The sequence below is a fragment of the Silene latifolia genome, unplaced genomic scaffold (genome assembly GCF_048544455.1).
Source record: "Silene latifolia isolate original U9 population unplaced genomic scaffold, ASM4854445v1 scaffold_214, whole genome shotgun sequence".
Taxonomy (NCBI): Eukaryota; Viridiplantae; Streptophyta; class Magnoliopsida; order Caryophyllales; family Caryophyllaceae; genus Silene; species Silene latifolia.
This window is the reverse complement of record NW_027413170.1, coordinates 133977-142568: the sequence shown is the minus strand read 5'-3', so window position 1 is coordinate 142568 and position 8592 is coordinate 133977. Positions and strand designations below refer to the sequence as shown.

Sequence of the window (8592 nt, the reverse complement as noted above, 5' to 3'; positions counted from 1 at the left end):
TATATTAGTCACTACTCACCCACCAGGTTAAGACATCAAAGCTCAGAGTTTAAAGTGGCATTAAGGTTCAACAAAATCTAATGTGAAGTTGTGCACTCAACTGATGAGATTCAATGCTGGGCTACGGTTGGGTACATCAAATCCTCCTACTTGTTGGAGTGAGACTTTTGACACATTAAATTAATATTCTTGTCCAATAGGCTTAATATAACACACAAAAAGTAGAAAGAGCAAACTAGTCAAGGGAAGACAAATAACCGAGTTATAGAATCTAAGCAGCAGCCTCAAGCAGACCTCTTTTTTCGGCCTCAATCAACTCCTTGGCGGCATGTTCCTTAATTCTTCTCTCAAGCTCAGGTCTGAAATGTCTAATGAGACCCTGAACTGGCCAAGCAGCAGCATCTCCCAATGCACATATAGTATGTCCCTCGATTTGCTTCGTTATCTCTTGAAGCATATCAATTTCCTCCAGCTTTGTATTACCAACTTTCATCCTCTCCATAATCATCCATAGCCAACCTGTTCCCTCCCTGCAAGGAGTACATTGTCCACAACTCTCATGCTTGTAGAAATACGACAATCTTGCTATTGCATCCACAACATCGGTGGATTTATCCATTACTATCACTACGGGCGGTCCCAAACCAGATTGGACGGCCTTAAGGGCATCGAAATCCATCAACACGTCGTCACATAGGTGTTTGGGAAGAAGCGGGACCGACGAACCCCCGGGTATTATCGCGAGTAAGTTGTCCCACCCACCTCTTACTCCACCACAATGTCTCTCAATCAATTCCTTCCAACGGAATGCTCATTTCCTCCTCAACGGTGCAAGGCTTGTTGACATGCCCCGAAATGCAGAACAGTTTAGTACCAGAGTTGTTCTTCCTGCCAAAACTAGCAAACCACTCGGGTCCACGTCTTAGGATGGTAGGAGAAACGGCTACGGTTTCCACATTTGTAACTGTGGTAGGACATCCATACAAGCAAGCATTAGCAGGGAAAGGTGGCTTCAACCTTGATTTCCCTTGCTTTCCTTCAAGACTCTCCAAAAGAGCCGTCTCTTCACCACAAATGTAAGCACCAATACCATAGTGGATATGAACGTCAAAATCATAACCAGACCCACATGCATTTTTGCCTAAATATCCAGCTTCATAAGCTTTTTGTCTGGCCTTTAGAAGATTCAAGCGTTCATTAACATATTCACCTCTTATATAGATGTACGCTGCACTAGCCCTCATTCCTACTCCAGCAATGAGGCATCCTTTTAAAAGTTTGTGGGGATCATGCCTCATGATTTCTCTGTCCTTACAGGTTCCAGGTTCACTTTCATCTGCGTTGACAACAAGATATGATGGACGACCATCGGACACTTTTGGCATGAAAGACCACTTGAGACCTGAGGGAAAACCGGCACCACCACGCCCACGGAGGCCCGACTTCTTCATTTCACCTACTATCCAGTCAGTACCCTTCAAAACCAAGTCCTTGGTTCTATACCAGTCACCACGTTTCATGGCACCTTTGAGAAAGGGGTCATGTATCCCATACAGATTTGTAAAAATTCGATCATCTTTCAATCCACCAAAGTGAGTTTTCTCAGGAGGAGGTGGGGGTGGAGGCTGGGGAGTACTTGATGTTGAAGCCGCTTGGGTATTGAACAATCTGGTCAGAGCTTTGCACCCCACTTGTCACAGCGTCGCTGGAGTAGTGCTGCTCTATGAAGGTTAAGGATGCCTCTCACGGGTGCCTATAAATAAAATCAAATTCAAGGTTTTTAAAAATTGTCATTGGCTATGTTACTTCGATACTTCATAATTTCATACAAGCTCGCATACTCGTGTCCGCCACGTGAAACTTCCAAATTTGTATGAGTGTATGACACTCCGAAACTGCTTTTAGATCCAAAATTGATTTTTTTTATAAAATAGCCGAGTCCGACACATAAATATGCACTTTCGTGTCACCCTTCGAACCGATTCCAAGTAACATAAGTCATTGGTACCTATTTTTGGTAAGTAAGCAGCAATTTCAGCTCTAAACAAACACCTGTATCAATATAAGAAATAAGAGTATCCTAACCTTGGGGGGGGGGGGGGCTTTCAGGATATAATTCTTTCCGAGTGCCACTTGAGGGGCATCCGAAACTCTCGTAAAATCGAGTTTGTCACATAATATCTACCACGTAAAAATCTGAGTTTGTCACATAAAATCTACCACAAGGCACAAGGGAAATAAAAGAAGCAGAAGACAAAAGAAACAGGAAACATGGGAATATAACATCAGATAAGAGAGCCTCCGATTAAATTGCACAAAAACTAAGAGAATGTATCTCCAGTTGAAACTCAAATAACAATAGCAACTATATTGGAAAAGACATCTCAATAAGAACAAAATAGTACAGTATTCCTTAATTATGAGTTACTTGAGTCTAGATTAAAGACTGTAATAGAGGTGTCCCTGAAGGCTCTACTACTTTAGTCGTAATGAGCGAAGTAACTCTTCCCCATTCACCAAAGATGATCAATTGGATATGAAATTCCATGAAGGAAACATGTCATGTCAGCTCCTCTTCAAGGCTCTAAACAAAGAACCGATAGCCATAAAATGCACATTGCCAAGTTGCCTCCTTATTCTGGCATCTAGTCTAACCTAGTATTAACTTATGTTTGTGGCAATGTGGCCCATAGCCCCTTCAGCTAGAATGCTTATTATATATGAAATTTTAAATAGAATATTTGTGTAGATTTCTACACGTGGCGAGTCCATTATTTCAATCCTTAACAAAGTGTTAAAATGCCTTGGTATCTCAGCTATTAGGAATATAAGGACGCATATCCTGCTATTAGGAATATAAGGACGCATATCCTGTACAGCCAAATCTAACTTAGTATTCTTAACAAAAGTTATAGGATTACATTCGAAGAGGGAAAAAAAATCAAATTTTGATGTTAACAGTGTGTCAAGTTTGCTGTTATGGATTTTCAATGTCATCCCTCTACGTTCATACGGCAAATATTCAACTTTAATGTGGCTGGGAGTCTGGGACTAATGGAATGAGCTGTAAATTGGATATCAACTCATACAGTCATACCCAAACATTGGTCTAATGCCTTCTTATTTTTCTATGAATGCATAAAGCCATTAAAAACCACGCTACAAGGTTATATGCTTTATATTAGGGTAGGTTATGGACACAGTCGCTAAAAAATCAGACTAATCAAACAGTACTTATTGACATTAATAAGACCTACTTTGAATGTTACTAACATAACTGATTTACAAGAACAACGGTTCTGGCTCCAATGCAATGCCTAAAATGCTAACTGAATCAAAAAGCTGATCATGACATGTTAATACAGACAACAATGACAATTGTATCCAAACTTAGAAGGTAATGAGTGACGCCATCCATAATATATGCAATCTGATCTCTGAAGAGAAACGCCTATGACACCATATAATCTCCCTAACATTTGTCCATGGGGAAGACCACGACAAATGTACCCAAAGATGAAAATCAGAACGTACCAATGTACAACATTCAAAATATGTTCAAGTGAAAAACCATTCTACAATCATAAGCTTCAATCATCACTATCATTAAAGCAGCACCACGGCTAAACAAGTCATGGTTAATGTTTATGAAGAGCACACATCTAAATGATATTCGAGTATTCGACCATCAAAGATCATACCTTTACATAGTTCGAGAACCATTTAAGTACTGATAGTACCTTCACCTTCTAAATCCTCACTAACCATTATATTCATTACTCCGTATAAGTTATAACCACTAACATTGAGTGTAAAAAGAAGTGGAGAGATTTTCATAACCCTCCACTACAAATCCCTCCACATATATATTGCTACACAAACAAAGGAAATTATTTCCGTCCATTTCGCTCTCTCGCTTTCTCTTCAAATCCCTCTATCCAAACAAAGGATAAGTTTAATTATTATACGGAATAAGCATTCACAAGCCCCAACATCTGTGTACATCAATGTTGAAGACTTTATACGGACAGAGACATAGTTAAAACTAATGTACCTCTCATATACACATGACAGTTGAAGAATCAAAACTTATATTAATCGTTAAAATTTCGAACTAACAAAGAGCTAGACTCTATTCCGCAAGCAGTAATCATGATAAATATGACCTTTTGAATAAATGAGCACAAACGTGGCAATTGAACATCATTTCTCATACCCTACAAAAGCTATAACCATTAAAATGGGGACGGATTCATTTTCTTGACACGTCTTTGTGACACATGACAATCATCACATTAAATGACGATGTATGAGAAGATAAAAGTAATGGGACACAAGATGAGACACTGAAATGGGAGATACGTTCCCAACTCCGTTAAAACTTAGAGCAAATTGACGATACAATCTAAATATTAGATCTAAGAGGAACAAAATTAACCTCAAAAACGCCTAAATATATACCAAGTACTGGTATTAGAGAAGAACAAACAAAGAAAAGGGTGAAAAAGCATATCCCAGAAACAATCAGAAACACAAATACTTACCATTTTGGTTGCAAGAATGAAGCTTTATTATTCCAAAGGAGGTATCTGCGATTCCAACAGACTTGACTGTCAATATATCGGGAGTTTTGATGAAGAAAATAATCGGGTTGGGTCGGGTGTGAAACGTGGAATTAAACAGATCAGGAATAGTTAATGGTTGAGATTATCATTTATCAATGCTGTTTTATCATGATTCATGTCAACGTCTTAATGTTAAATGTTTGTTGAAAAAGATTAGTTATGTGGATGGGCAGACGCAGATGGCTGGCTGCCTGGCTATGGATCATCTTTTTCATTTATTACTCCCTCCTTTATTTGTTTCCATGTTTCATTTGTCGTTTTCCTATGTGTTTATTTGGTTACTACATGTGAATTTTTTCTCTTTAATTGTTGTCCATACATCTGTTTTATTTATACCCTGACTTTTTTTTGGGATTTGCTAAATCCCGCGCAAAATTTTACTGAATCTCGCGCATTTCTCCGCTTTATTTCGAGTTTGCCCCTCCCATTTTTTGCACTCACCAACACATCAAAAACCAAAAAAATCCCAAAAATTACCCTGACGAACTAGTACAATCAAGAGCCTTGCCTAAAAGCTCGGCAACGACGGAGAGGGGATGGGACGGCGGCGGCAGAAAGTCCACGACGATGGTGGTCGACGGTCATTCGTGGTTGTTGGGGAAGGTAGAAGAGGGAAAGGGATTGGGTCGTTGGGTGGCTGGGGATTGGATCAGTTTGGGTTGACAGTGCGCGGGCATTGGGTCGACAATGCAGGGTGGTCTGGGTGAGGGATTGGTGGTTACGGATGAGGGAGTACGGTTGGGGAATTGACGCTACTGAGTGGTCATCGGAATTTCAAGTCAGACCAGATATGAACAACTGAGTACTTCAAAATCATTAACAAATTATGAAGTAACCTTTATCACTATGTTTTATGGCATTAATCTTTATCAGCATTTTGATCTCGTTAACCTTTATCGGGAATTCAAAGTTATCAATCATTAACAAATTAGTTACGGTTTGAAGGGAGAGAAGGAGATTTTTTTTTTTTAAGATGAAGGGTAGTATTGGAATAACATAGGCAAATTGTGCGAGATTTAGTAAAATGATGCGCGGGATTTAGCAATTACGTTTTTTTGTATAATGCTCAAAATTTGAATAATTGATGCATATCATACTAAAATATGTCTTTTCCCCTATCCCTGTACAAAGTACACGTGCTAATAAAAATCCTTATTATCAATACTATATATTAAATCCAGAAACCAAGGGACTTCAATGTAATTAAAGAAAGTTATACAAATTAATTATACTATATAGTTTTAAATCAATAGCACCGTGTGACGGACCTGATTAAGGGATCTCAATGCAAATATTATATAGTTTGGGTTAAAATTAAATTATATAGAAGCTTGGTAATTTTTCTAAACACTTTCCTTAAAATAAAATAATTAATTAAGATGGTTAACTTTCCTTAAAATAAATAATTAATTAGTATAAACATGCACACTTATGGCATTAATTATTATCATCATAAAATTATATATTAAATTTAAAATCTATGCAATTTTCTTAAACTTTATAATTTATTAGATGTATAGAGATGTTAATTATTTAACATACAAAAATATAATAAGTAGGTTATAAATAATTCAAGTTAGATTCCATAATACTCCCTCTCATTCACAATAAACCTCCCATTTCATTTTGGCACAAAAATTAAGGAAACACACTATCCCACCATATAATTAAATTTGGACCGCACAAATACACTTACCCCACCATACAATTAAATTTGGACCACACAAACACTTACCAAAAAAGGAAATAGGGAGGTTAATGTGAATAACCGAAAAGGGAAATAGGGAGGTTTATTGTGAATGGGAGGGAGTATATAATATTGCATAATTCTTTCGATTTGATTTAATGCATGTATGTAATATATTTATACAAATATATAATCCTCTTAAAATTGCATGCCTAAGTAGTAAAAGTAATTCGTCAGTAAAGAAAAGAATTTTTTTTTTTTTTTTTTTTTTTTTGACAATCGGGTTAACAAGATCTACATTCTGATAGCACGCTTAGCTAACCTATGAGCGGCTTTATTACAAATTCTAGGAACATAAGCAAAAGAAATACAGTGGAAGTTTGTCGCTAGATCGCTTATATCGTCAATAGTATTCCTGGTCCAATGTTTGAGCTGAGATAACCGTAAGACTTGAGCAAGAACCTGTAGACAATCAGAGAAAATGTTAATATGAAGGATGTTGCGAGAGAGTGCCCACTTTAAAGCTTCCCTAATTGCCAAAGCTTCCGCTTGTTCAGCATTTTCAGCGCCTCCTTTGATACATAATTCAGAAACATCATTATTATCAAAAGTGATACATCCACCAAACCCAGCAGCAAACTTCTTAGACCACGCCGCATCCACATAAATATCATACCGAGAGCAGCTCACAGAACTCTGAATCAAAGGAAATGGCACTCCATCCCTAAGTTTAATCAAGTCCTCCTCCTCGGGTGTTTGGTAAGGAATGGCCCCCGGTTTCCTATCTTCAACAGAAAGAGCTAAGTTAAGGGAATCTTGATATAATAAGATAGCACCAATAGGGGAACACTCGGTGTTGTCAAAAATCTTTCTGCACCTTACCACCCAAATAGTCCAAATGGTACACAAAAAGGATAGACAAGCCTCTTGTTTATTATTAGCTTTAAAGAGGATAAAGAGCCAATTGCAAACCCAAGTTCGGAGACTCAAACTATCCCCTGATTGTGCCCTAATCCCCAGGAGACTTCCAGCCCAAACTCTGTTAGCAAAAGAACAGTCTCGAAATAGGTGGTCAGGAGATTCCGTTTCTTGTGAATCACAAAGCACGCAAGAGAATGGGCCATCAAAACCCCTCCTTAAGAATCCTTCCCCAGTGGGCAACGATTCCGTGAGCAGTTTCCACATAAGAATGATCCAGCTTTTTGGCCCTGGTAGGTTCCATAGGATTTTCTGAAAAACACTAATACACTCAACAGGAACTCTTGAACGGTCTTTCGGGGTAGCTGAAGTATTCCAGGAATTTTGTAGAGCAATGTGATATCCAATCTTAACTGAGTAATTCCCAGACGACGAAGCCGACCAATAGAAATTGTCGCTGCCTTCAGAGCATCGGATTGGAATAGCAAGAATGTCATTCACTGAGGTTTCATCAAAAGACATAGACACGAGTCTATGGTCCCATCTGTTACTGTTACAAATAAGATCTTTGATTCTCAAATTGCATAAGTTGGGAGAATCAATTAGAAGCTCTACACATCGTGGTTTTGGCTCCGTTCCATGAACCCATTTAGTATTCCAAACCCCAAGATTAGAAAGTGGAGAGATGTTCCACGCTAAAAGAGGTTTGATGAGTTGAAGGCCCCAAACAATACCTTTCCATCCCCATGAAGAATTACTCATGCCATCCTTAAAAAGCAGGTCACCATCTCGCCACTTTAAGCCATATTTAGCACCAATAGACTTACTGAGAATAGAATCTGGGTGAGTGATCATTCGCCATCCAATCTTTGCTAGAAGTGCTTGGTTGAACTCCTTCATGCGTCTAATACCCAGGCCACCATTCCCTTTGGGTTGGCTTAGGAAAAGCCTGCTACACCAGCTAATAGAAGGTGATTTCTTATGACCCGCCCACCAAAAATGTGACAAAATAGCATCTAATCTTTTTGTCACACTTACCGGTATTTTAAATACCGATAGAAAGTAAACAGAGAGGGAGGACAAGACAGAAGAAATCAACGCCAGTCTACCAGCCGACGATAGAAGAATGCAATTCCATGAAGATAAGCGCTTCCTAACCTTATCAATGATAAACTCAAAAATTTCCCTTTTACTTTTGTTACCACCTGAGAGTCCCACATCAGTAGGAATACCCAAGTAAAAGCCCAAATTAGTGCCACCTGATATGTTGAAGGTCTTCAAACATTTTCGAGCAAAAGATAGACTAGAGCACGAACTTAACATCATAGAGGACTTATTATCATTAATAACTTGCCCAGAAGC

General features: G+C 38.4%; 1 pseudogene; it reads right to left on the bottom strand.

Moving 5' to 3' along the window:
• Positions 1–78: 78 nt before the first annotated feature.
• On the bottom strand, positions 79–4659 carry LOC141638676 (NADH dehydrogenase [ubiquinone] flavoprotein 1, mitochondrial-like; annotated as a pseudogene).
• Between the last annotated feature and the right edge of the window lie 3933 nt (positions 4660–8592).